Source organism: Catharus ustulatus, chromosome 2 (genome assembly GCF_009819885.2).
Source record: "Catharus ustulatus isolate bCatUst1 chromosome 2, bCatUst1.pri.v2, whole genome shotgun sequence".
In the NCBI taxonomy this organism is placed as follows: Eukaryota; Metazoa; Chordata; class Aves; order Passeriformes; family Turdidae; genus Catharus; species Catharus ustulatus.
Window position 1 is genome coordinate 77,227,410 of NC_046222.1, and position 12,788 is coordinate 77,240,197.

Genomic DNA, 12,788 nt, shown 5'->3' on the forward strand with positions numbered 1-12,788 from the left:
ACTAAATATCTCTGAGAAAGCATCACATTTTCACATGCATAAAATGATCCCAAAAGAATTATTGATTACAGTTCCTCAATAGTCTGGTTTGAAGATTATTTCCCCTTAAAAATCTCACTTCAGCCATGGAATTAATGAACAGCAAGAGAATGCTAAACAAAATAATTTTTAAAATGTGCTTTAAACCACCCTTTACAAAAAGGTTATGAAAAAGGTGATCATAAAACATATACATAATTTGTAGACTGTTTGGTGCAATTAGAAAGGGGGTAGAATATTTAGGATAGTGATTAAATGTATTTTTTCAGTGCTCACATCTTTAAAAAACATGAAAAAAATCAAGTCCACTATTGCAGTAGATTTGACTCTGATAGAATTTATTTTCTTCATGGCAGACAATTTGGCTGTTTTAGATTTATGACCAAATCAATGTTGATAGCTTACCAAAGTTTTGGCTACTTTTGAACAGTACCTGCACAGGGTTAAGGTCTCACTCTGCTCCCAAAAATTGGGCTGGGGGTGGGCAAGAAGCTGGGAAGGAAGACAGCTGGGCCAGCTGACCCCAACTGACCAAATATATATCTCACAGCACATAACATCTTGCCCAGCAATAAATTGGAGGGAGTAACTGGGCACCTCTGCGGGGTCTTACCTGTCAGCTTGGTCAGTTATCACAATTAAGATTTAGGCAAAATTTAATTTTCACCAATACTCATATATATATACACACCTTTTATAAAAAGGTGTGGGACTCATTTATGCTGACACAAGGTTCTGTCTACATCCATGGTGTGCAATACTCATGTTTGACCTGAACTGAGTTGCTCTTTTCTCTGAAGAGTTCACAATTTTATAGGTAGTGATGTCTCCTCTATTATTTTGTAGAATTTCCATTTTCTTAGATGTGTCATATTGAAATATGCTCCCTTTCCTGTATTGCCTTTTATATAACTGTTGCCTAGGGGCCCTTGTCACAGTCTAAGTCTCCCTTGAGCAGCTCAAACACTGAACAAAAGGTGAACTTATCCCACAGACATTTCACGAGGTAAATATAAAAGAAGATATGAAGATTGATATAAGAAGACATGTTCAGAATATAAAAAAAGCAGTGAGAAGGTATTAGTAATGATGTTAGGTATTTGCCTTGGTGAATAAGCTCAGTTTTTTAACACTTAGCAGTATAAATGTTAAGAACAAATCCACAAGATCATGATAGTGCTTTTCAGGCATTTGTGGAAATGGGAAGAAGAAGAAGAACAAAAAGGATAAACAAGGTAAAAGAGATTCAGTTATTTAGCAGTAGTCATAAGGGCCCTATTGTAGCATACTTATTTATAAATGCAGAAAATTTGAATCAATGACTGTGACTGGCTCAATGATTTCGACCTTTTTGAAAGAAGAAGACATTTTGTAGAAAGAGACTAGAATGAAAGGGCCAATGGTCACATACTACCTATGCCCCATCCCCATCAAAAAACTTTAAATTTCCTTATGTAACAGTCAATTTCAAAAGAAATGTGATGAATTTTTGAATCTCAAAAAATTGCCAAAATATTTATAGAAAATATTAAGTTTATTAAAGTATTCCTGAAATTATCAGGCATGTCAGGTACTGTGCAAACAAAATAATCCCAGTCATGAACATGTGCAACGCAAAAGAGGGATGCAGTTTGTTTGATTTTTTCTTTAACTCCACGACAGTTTTATTCTTTTATATGCATGAGCTTTAAAAATGGTTTGCTTTTCTGATATTTTCTTTCATGAACTAAACATGAGAAATCTACAATTGCAAATGTCAAAAGGAAAATGCAAATGAAATATCTAAATTGGGAAATATGGAATGTGTTATTAATTAAACAAGTATCACTGTCATGCTCTTCACAATTGCCAGGCAATTTCACAATGGAAATAATACATAAAGTCAGGTTTATAAATGAAAGGGGACCTTTATTATCTAACACTTCTACCAGGATATGTCACATCAAAAGCATCACCATCAGACTCTCTAAATGTGTTATCAAGGGACAAAAAATAAGAGACATCAAATCTGAGCTTCAGTCTAATCTGTGGATTTGACCCTTATATAAATATTTTGCACACAGTATGACTTAGTAAAAGATCAATTAAAAAGTCAAACACCACTTGAAAAATACATCTTTTTTTCTTTTCACGCTGGTAAGGTTTTATATTTCTACTATTAAACTGCAAAGGATTATAAAACTACATAGAAAAAAATACATAAATGTTCTTTAAATTAGAATCACAGTAGTGGATTAAAAATTCTGGTAATTGAAAGAAATAAAAATACTGGAAGGAGGTGGAGTCCATGTTATGAACAGAAAATTCAAAGGAAGAGAATGAAATCCAAATAACTGGCTATCTGCTATTTATATTAAAACAAAAAACCAAAAAACCAAAAAACCCAAAAAAACCAAAAAAACCCAAGCAAACCAAAACCGCAAATGTGTGAATTGACTATTTCCTCTTACATCAAAATTATACTCTTATTACATGATCTAAACTTTTTGCCGCAGAAGGTGAAAGTTAAGCACACAAATAGATACAGTAATTTCACGATTATAAGCTGCACCATTTTGACTAAAATTTTAGTCCGAACCCAAAGTGCGGCTTGTAATCAGGTGCGGCTTATATATGGACAAAGAACAAAAAGTTGCTGTTTTAGTTTGGAGGACAGGTGTCTGCTGAGAAAGGCAGGAACTTCTCTTTGAAATGGAGAATGTAAACCCCCTCACTCCAAATTATTGTAATTTTGAAATCAAGGGGCTTTCAGGCAAAGATATGGGAATTAAGAATAACAGTTCTTTACTAGGGAAATTAAAATAGAAATACAATACTACAAAGAAACAAACTCCAAACCCTGACACAATCAGAGTACAACCTGACACCCCATCAGGCAGGGTGTTGGTAGCAGTCCCATTAAATGGTGGCTGCAGTCCTCCTGCAGTGACAGATGTGGTTCAGTTGAAGCAGTGCTCCTGCAGAAGGTGCAGTTTCCCTCCAGAGGTCCAGTGGTGATGTGGAGAAATCCGGTTTTCCTCTGGAGTTCTGTGGAGAAAGGGGCTCCCTTAGTGTCCCAAAACCTCTGTTTTTGTTTTGGTAAGAAATGTTGGGCTCTTCCCCCTGTCTGGAGCAACTTCCAATGGGACGCAGTAATTTTATCAGTCACACAGTGGGACTCAATGGGCCGTTAGCAGAAAATGACTCGCTGGAGGAAGGATGGGGTGTGAAAAGATAAAGAACAATGCCCTGCCTGGTTTCAATGGATGGCCCATTAGCAGAATATCTGCCGTTGAGATAAGGATCACTGCCCCCACCCTCAACAGACGGTGATGGAATAGATACCTTTTATCACACTCTGTATTGTAACCTGCGGCTTATAATCAGGTGCAGCTTATGTATGGACAAGGAACGAAAAGTTGCTGACACCCGGAAGTGTGGCTTATAATCAGGTGCGGCTTAAATCGTGAAATTACTGTAATATCAACTGCTCAGTGTGCTTGTGTGTTGTGTAGTGCTTGCTAAAATATTTTGTATGAATTTCCATTTAATTAGAATTACTTACAGTCCATTTTTAAATGTATACATTACATTAACTGTGACTTAGCAATTGTTATTTTTATTTGATACAATAATGTTAAGTTCAAATAATAAAAATAAGTCCCATGCTACCCACTAGGTAATTGCCATCTGAAAAAAATTACTTTTCAGATATTATTGCTATTGACATTCTTTCATGGATACACAAACACACATAAATTCATACAGAGATATCTGTGCTCTGTGTATTGTATTTGCCATTGAATAAAATAAAAGGAAGTTTTGTAGATTTTATTTTTTTTGTTTGTTTGTTAGTTTGGAGGCTCTTATCCTAAATGATACATTGAAAAGTCTTAGAAAACCTCACTGTCATAGGGCTTTTCCCAGAACGCATAATTTAGAAGACCTTTTCCATACTTTGTAAATTAAACCATAAAAGTCCATCTTCACATCACATTGTGCTAATAATGGCTATTAGTTTAGGTAATTCGGAGAAGCAGGGATTTTCAGCTTTTTTATTTCAAATATGGGAGTACACAAAGCAATTACAAATCATGAAAAATCAGAAGAGCAATCATACTTCAACATTATTTTTTCCCAAGGTAGTTTCAACTCTGAAAGCAAAATCATACAAAACACATGGTGCTGCATTTTTAAGGTGGTGAATGTATCTGAATGTATCTGGAAGAGGTAATGTGCTCCAATTTTTTTTTTTTTCCCCATTATCACATTGACTGAGAAATTGTTGGAAGCTAATATAATGTGTCACATCCCTCTTATCTAGCACTGACAGCATAAGCTTGTGGCAGATGGATTACAGCACATGCCTGTTGTGAATGTTCCTAATGTTCTCAGTTCTCACAGGCAGCTGAGACCTGAGGTGGAACTGTTCTGTTTCCTATTATTATTAATAAATGAGGCAGATTTGTAGAGGTTAAACAACTCTGGGAATATTATAGAAAGTGGAAATACTCAGTGAATTTGCATGTTTTAAAGTATAAAACATGGTATAATATTTGAAAACTATTAATTAATAATAATAAAATAATATCATGGGGTAAAAGACACAGCTGCTGACAAACTGATTTGTCACTTTGAAACATTAAAGGCAAAATGGGTTGTTTGACTAGTAGGAAAATAATGCTTTTGCTATAGTACAGAAAAAATGGTTGGGATAGTAAAACCTGTTACAGTGTAAAGTCACAATATCTTTCCTTTTTTTGGTAGCTTTCTTTTTACTAAGAAGGAAATTAATTTCTTATACTGGTGTGTTTTTTTATTAATTGTTTCTATAGTGTGAATATTTGGAAACAAAGTATGAATTTCATTACTACCTCTCACTTTTTTTAAAAAAGGTGATATTGTCAATATTTAGAATTGGATTTTTAGAACATTATTGTGGATGGGTTTTATAGAAGAATTCAATCCATAATAGATTCTCAACTAGGGCCACAGTCTAAAATTCTCACCATTTAAGTATTTATAATGTGAGAGGATCTGGAAGTTTTTAAAGTAATAAAAATAAAAAAAACCTTGCAATCCTTGGTCCTTTTCCTGTTGAATGGCTGATGCAGTATAGTTGTTATATTATACTCATGAAATTCTTCAAAAATCAGACTAGGAAAAAGACAGTGAAAGTGCTTTTTAAATACGAGTGAAATATGACCTAGGCAATGCAGTAGCTAGTATACAGAGACAGAATGGACGTGTGTCTTAATTAAGTGGAGTGTGAAAATTCAGATTTTCATCCTATGTATAGAAAAAAAACGGACCTACATTTCAAGTTACTTTTTAACATCTGCATTTTTTTTGTGCTTTCTTCCCTATTAGTTTTCATTACCTTGAAAATACAGCATTAATTTACACAAAATGTTACTATTTTGTTGAAATGACACTTATTTAGTTTAGATACACTGTCATTTAACTTTCTTGGTGTTTAAATCATTAGGTACAGTTTTACACACATCCAAATTTAGATAACTGTAAATTGGGGTTCAGGTTTGTATTCTATTTGCACAATGGAAACATAATTTCTGCTGCTTGGAAAGACATTGATAATCCATTCCTCAAATGTGAAGGTGCTAAAGAATCTTGGATTTGTAGTTAGAGCATTTAATCAATTTAAAACACAAGCTCCTGAAAGACATGGGGTATCTCTGGAGTCCATGTCCAGGTTTTAGACAACTTCCAAACCTTGAGCATTGCTTAAGGTTTCTTCACTAAAAGTGTTTTTGACATCATGAAAATCAAGAAATTGAAGTTCTGTTATAAAATACCAAGATGAGTTGAAGAATGAGAGTAAACTCTGCCATTGAATTAAATCACTTTGTTTTTACTGTACTTTGCAATCCTGTGTTTGCACATCATGAGTTTTCCTATTTACCCCCTGAATACTGATATTGACAAAGAGCAGGTAGAATTCATTTCAGCTATCTGCAACCATCTAAAAAATATAATTCTTCATGTTCAAACTACCTATCTTCACATTTAAGTACAGATTGATGCTTTAGAAGCGTAGTCTGTGAAAAAGAAAGATGCTTGAGGAAACTATTTTTTTAATTTAGACAACTCAATTAAACCACAACACGCTTCTCTTCATAGACATGTAATATTAGCATAATTTAAAATTAATCCTTCTACATAAATAAATAAATAAAATTACTTTTTCAGTGTTTCTAATACTTTTTCTAGGAAATTTTAGGACTAAAAAGATGACTTATAAAATTTGAATGGTTTGTCTCTAGCTGCTTTACTAAAACCTCCCTTCTACAAATGTTCACATATTTGTGCCTTCTAATTAATAGTTGCATAATGTGGACATTGCTATGGTGTTAGATAAAGAGAATGAGCATACATGTTGCATTGAATATTTTGATTTATGGACTAGCCCTTATGTAAGAATATCAATGTACATGAATGATTGTAATTAAAACAAACTGTTTCAGGTGTCTGGCAATCAAGAACACATGCTCAAGCCTTACTTCTGTGCTCTGAGATTTGTGTGTTGGAATGGTAGCTCAGTATTACACTACTGGTTTTCTTTCAAAAATTAATATAATACTTGTGAAAGCTCTTAGAATCATAATACTTGAAAATTAATCTTTACAACAACAGAACACATAGAGCAGGGGCAATGATGGACTACGATCTTCAACATGTGGTCAAAGTCACTTCATATCCCACTTACAAATTCAAGAGCAGCTGTTATAAACTGCTGATAAATAAATGACACCATGTAGAGAAGAGAAACTGCAAAAGTAATACCATTTTCTATCATTAAAAAGGTCTAATATCGTGAACTTCTCAAACATTCCTCCTAAAATATTAAACATGAACACACAGATCAATATTACCATGTCTGTTTATGCAATGTAAAACTAAATGAACAAAAAAGCAAACAAAAAAAAAAATCCCTGTTTGGTAAAACATCTGTTTAGAAACCTGTTGTTTCTTTATATGTTTGGCTGCATTCTCTAGCCTCTGGTAAACTAAAAAAAAAAAAAAAAAAAAAAAAAAGATTCTGTCATTGTATAAAGTACAATATAGAAATTTGGAATGTCCAGCGTTTTCCTGGTCTTTTCTGGCACGTTGATATTTTGTTTGAAGGAGCAGTACACATTCAGAGCAAAAGGTAAAAAATAGAAAAAGCTCTAAGTACATTAAAATTAATTTTAAATATAAAAATTTGAGAGGTCTTTTTAATGACCAGGAGCTCCTATTCTTTAAAAGTTGAGCAGTCCTTTGATTGCCATTATAGTCTCACCATCCTTAATTGAAAGGGATAGAAAGGGATGTATGAGTGGAACTGTGAAACTTTAGGGGAAAAAAATGCTGAAGAAAACATGCTGCCAATGAAAAGAGGAAAGAAAAAACAACCCAAACCATAAAAACAAAACAAAAAAACCCCAAAAAACAACCAACCAACCAACCAACCAATCAACCAAAAAATTTTGAAAGACAGAATAAAGAAATAAAGTTTCTCAAACTGAGCCAGGGGACAGTTTAATTCAAATCAATGAGACCTTTAAAAATGAGGAAAAAAATCAAGGAATAAATGAATAAGTAAGAGGCTGCACATTCAACTAAGCTTAAAAGGACCTGAAAGTCTTTGATGCAATTTCTGAAATAAATTATTGGATTTACTAACAGTGGCAGTCAAGTCACATGGGAATCACTCCATAAACACAGACATCCATCAAAGATTCTGCAGCGTTATGCCTGAAATGGGTTTGATCATTTAGTGGCTTGTTCTGTAAATATTTCTGCAAATATTTGACCATTTAAGATACTGAAATTACTGTCAGTAAGATGCTTTTGCATTTAAGGATGTCTGCACTTCTTTCCTCATTTGAATATCTGCTAATTGGTCCCACTTCTTTCTTAAATTAATTTAGAATCTTGAAATATGCTTCCAGGTTCATGAACTCTACTGGCTGTTTCTTTGCACCTGCAAGCCAAGGGCCAGTGCCTTCTTCTAAAGGAAACAGGCCATATCATGTTGCAGTGGTGTGCTACAGCTCTAAGATGTAATTATAATATCTTACAGGTTTCTTTCACTGCAAAATGTCAGAAATAATAGTACTGAGCAAATGCAAGTGTTGCTTTCATAGCAGAAAATTAAGCACATATCTTATATGACAAATTCTGTGGTTCAAGGGTGCCAGAACGACTAGAAGGGCACTGGAAAATTCTGTAGATTTAAAGAATATGTAGAGTTCCAGTCATAAGAATCATATGGAATTGTTCTGGGTTTTGGTTTTTTTTCCTGTTTTTGTTTGTCGGTTTGTTTCAATTAGAAATTCGTTCTTTATCTTAAATATGTAGTCTGGGATTAAACTGACACTCATAAAGTATAAATAGTAAGGTGATCTGGGGATGGAGAACTAAGATCTTTGGTGGCACAAACAGATTTTTGGATTTGGGTTCTTTACCATAAGCATATATTTGTTGCATTAGTTAGGACCTGAACCTTTCAATAAATAGATCCGAAACATTAAAAACCATCACTCAATGTATGATCTCACTCAACCCGTCTCAGACACACTATTATATACAAAGTTTATCTACTTTGAATATTGGCCGAAGAACAACCCCTCTTATTTGATTTTTCAATTTGTAATGAATCAAGGTTTTCTCTAAGCCAGTAAAATGACCTTTTAAGTTTGCAGTGCAAGAAAATCTGGTACTGTGACCTTGGCTGTGCTCCAGTTATTTAATTAAATTTTCATATCACTGGAAAGGGTCTAGGAAAAGCACCAGTTCTGTAGCTTTTTGTTAGAGCTCTCAGTCACGTGCTGGGAAATAGGTTCATGTCTTCATGCAGCTGGTGCTCAGCTGGTCATAAACTGTAGAACAAGTTCAACAAGAATGCATAGAGAGAGAGACACCTGCCTAAGAAAATAGATGAGCTTGTTCCTGAATTATATTCTTGAACAGCATGTGCAAAGCTTAGTTTCATATTCTAAACCAAGACAGATACAGGGCCAATACACAGATAAACCTGACAATGTAGCTGCTTGCCACTCATATGTAACAAAATAAACAGGTTTCTTAAAAGTTTTCAGTTTTTTTTCCATTAAAAAGTAGCTTAGAATTACAGTTGTTGAAAATAGATGAGATTATCTTTAGCAAAGAGAAAGATACCTCTTTTCCAGGGTCAATTGTTCGGTGTTTTCTTGGGGAAGACAAGTTGGAGAAATTTGTGTAAAGATTATGTTTTCGTAAAATAATACCAGGTTGTTTTCTTCATTGTGGTCCATGTCAAAAAGACTAGTAGAGAGTTTTTTGTAAAGAAGTATGATATTATTGACTTGAACAAGGGACAGCAGCCTACGTGCTCTGTCAAAATTAATTGTCTAAACAACAAAATTATTTATATTCCTTTCCATTGTCGAAATGTTACTGTCTTTCAAGTTCCCCTAGAGTTCCTTTTCTTTCAAAATAATTAGACTTCTCTCCATTTTTTTCATCTAAACTTGACTTTACTATTAATAAATAAAGACATGAGATGCAAATTCTACTGAAAGAAAGCTGAATGTATCAGCAAAAATGGGAATCTGAACATTAAAATTGGATAGGTGATTGCCCAGTTACATGAGGAAGTAAACAAGCTTGCAAGGACTGGTATAAAAATAGGTCCACATAAATCTTGTTATATACAAGTAAATAGGTCCACTCTATTGACCTGGCAGTGTGGGCACTCCGGACTTTACCGAACTTGCCCTGGCCTAATCTGGCAATTGATATTAGCATTTATAATAACATAAGAGGATTATTATTTTGATTTCTATATTGATTAGGACTGTGAAGGATAGTGTTTTCGTAACAGGATTTATTATAATTACAGTAATTTCACGACCATAAGGTGCACCAGACTATAAGGGGCACTATTTTTTTGCAGCAAGGAGATGTGTGGCACGCAACAAAGTAACGAATTACTGGCAGGTGCTCAATTTGTAAACATTTTTCAAAGATCGGTATAGCCTTTAAACACAGCCCCAGGCGCCCTCCCCGTGCAGCGGGCCCCAGCACTCCCACCCGCCCCCGGAGTCAGCTGGCACGGCTCCCGGCTCCCACCGGGTGGTTGCGCTATGTCCCGGCTGCCCCTTGGCCGGCAGCGGAGCTGCTTTTCGTCGCTTTCCCGCCACACTTTTTCACTGCTTTTCGCCACTTCTCGGCGCTTTCCCACTGCTTTCTTGCCGCTTTTCTGTGCTTTTCCACGGCACTTTTTCGCTGCTTTTCTTCGCTTTCCCGTGGTACTTTTTTGCCAATTTTTTGCTGCTTTTCTGCGGCACTTTTTCGCCACTTTCCCACGGTGCTTTTTCACCGCTTTTCGGTGCTTTCCTGTGACACTTTTTCACCGCTTTTTGGCACTTTCTGTGGCGCTTCTTCGCCACTTTTCTGTGCTTTCCCACAGCACTTTTTCGCCGCTTTTTGGCGCTTTCCCGTGGTGCTTTTTCACCGCTTCTCAGTGCTTTCCCAAGGCGTTTCTTGGCTCTTCCCCGTGATGTTTCTCCCCGCTTCTCCCCAACCAGCAACCGTGCCGGTTCCCAGTTTTCCCAGCCTGGCGGCCATGGTTCCCACGGCTCCTGACTCCCTTTCGTGGCTGCAGCTCCTTCAGGTCCCGACTCAGCTTGCAGCTTGCACTTCCAGGTTCGCAAATTTCTGAACTTCGTACATCATATAAAGTGCACCAGACTATAAGGCACACTTCCAGGTTCGGGGGAAAATTTTAGTCAAAAGGGTGCACCTTGTAGTCGTGAAATTACTGTACTGTATTTTTTTTTATTCTGTTAAAATATTTATTGGGCTGTCAATAAATTATTAGGTGGATACAAATGATCTGTCCTCTCTCACAAATATATTTTGAGGTAACTACAATAAATACTTACAGACTCTTTAAAAAAATTTATTTAGTGGACTTTCATTGAAGTGGACATTCAAAAAGCACCTAAGTTCAGCTATGATACTGTGTTTGGATGTGTTTCTTTGCACTGTATTGAACCTTCTCATCTAGAATTGACATTACACCTCATTCAACATCATTCATCAGTGTCAGAAGTTTCACTGCACTCTTTCTTAAAAAAAAGAAAATAATAAATGCCACCAGCCCACAAAAATCATAAATTATGGCACCTTCTTAGATTTCAAATATATTATATATTCCATATAAATTCCTAATATTACTGTACTCTAAATCAGAAAAATGTATTATCAATTATTTTATTAATGTACTTGATGACCTAGAAGCTAAGATATTTTATTATTTCTCTTTTACAAATGGGTTAATAAAGTGCAGAAACAGTAGAGCAGATTGAAAGGGTCAAGTGTGTGAAATGAGATTTGCTTCTTATCAAGTCTGTATTCCATTCACTTTTCAGTGGTTCATCATGTATATATGCAGAAATCAAAAATATATACTCATTAAAACTACATCTTATTTTTATCACTCATGGTAATACTTGTTCAATTAAATATTTTATTAAAAACTCTTCATAAAATGTTTGTTTTAATTTTAATGTCTTCAAGATTGCTTGCGATCAGGGAGCTTCCTTGAGCGCATGTATTTCACTTTAAATGAGAACAAACATAATTGGGAAAAAAACCTTTCCCAGAATACACACTTGCTTATTTGGCTGTTAAGATAGTAGGAAAAAATTTAGCAGAAATTAAATGCCAGAAACCTGAATTTTGTGCATGGTGCTGAAAGGTCACAGAACAAGATCAATCTTTTGAGTGGATAAAAAATCATGGTTTTTTTGAACAAAGATCTTTTGGTTTTTGGGTTTTTTTCCAGTTGTAGATTCTCTAGGCATGGAACGAGTCCAATAGAAAAAGTTGTTTGATCCCTAGATGTACTGTACGTTTGTAATTTAAATTAAAGAAACTAAATAATGTTATGAAATTCTGATCAATTGTTTGACTTTTTCTTATATTTTATGCCAATGTGTTACTTTGCACCTTTGCATTATTATATGAAGAAACACATTAAAATCTGTAGTAAAAATACAAAAGAATTCCTTCAGACTTGTTCTTGTATTGACATAAATAGCCACAGAACACTGCCAAGCTATCATACACTGTTAGATAAAGTTTAATTTTGGTTTTAGACCTCAGTGCTACTGAAATACTAATTTCTATATTCTGTGTGTATACATTTGTTTCAAGCAAATAATTCACCTCTAGAATTTTTTTCTAGAAAAATATTATAGAATCACAGAATGGTTTGAAAGAGACCTTAAAGATCATCTATTCACAATCCTCCTGCCATGGACCACGATGCCAGTCACTAGAATAGTTTCCTCAGGACCTGTCCAAACTGGCCTTGAACTTCCAAGGGTGGGGCACACGCAATTTCTCTAGGGAATTTTTTCTAGTGCTTTACCCCCCTCTGAGTAAAGAATTTCTTCATGATATCTAATCTACACCTGCTGTCTTTCAGTTTCAAAACACTGCCCCTAGTCACCACCTTACTCTAAAGCAGTAAAACGTTCCAACTGAGAATATGGCAAACCACAGATTGGACTACATTTCAGTGGTTATCATCAGCAGATCATACATACTGTCAGGGACCTTGAATACCTGACATATTTTGCAGGCAGTGGAGGCTCAAAATAATCTAATAGTTTGTTACCACAGTTTGAAAAAGCTGCTAAGATAGTGTCAGCAAACTCTTCTTGGTGGGAGCAGATGATATAATGATGGGTAACACCTACAGATTCCAGCTTCAG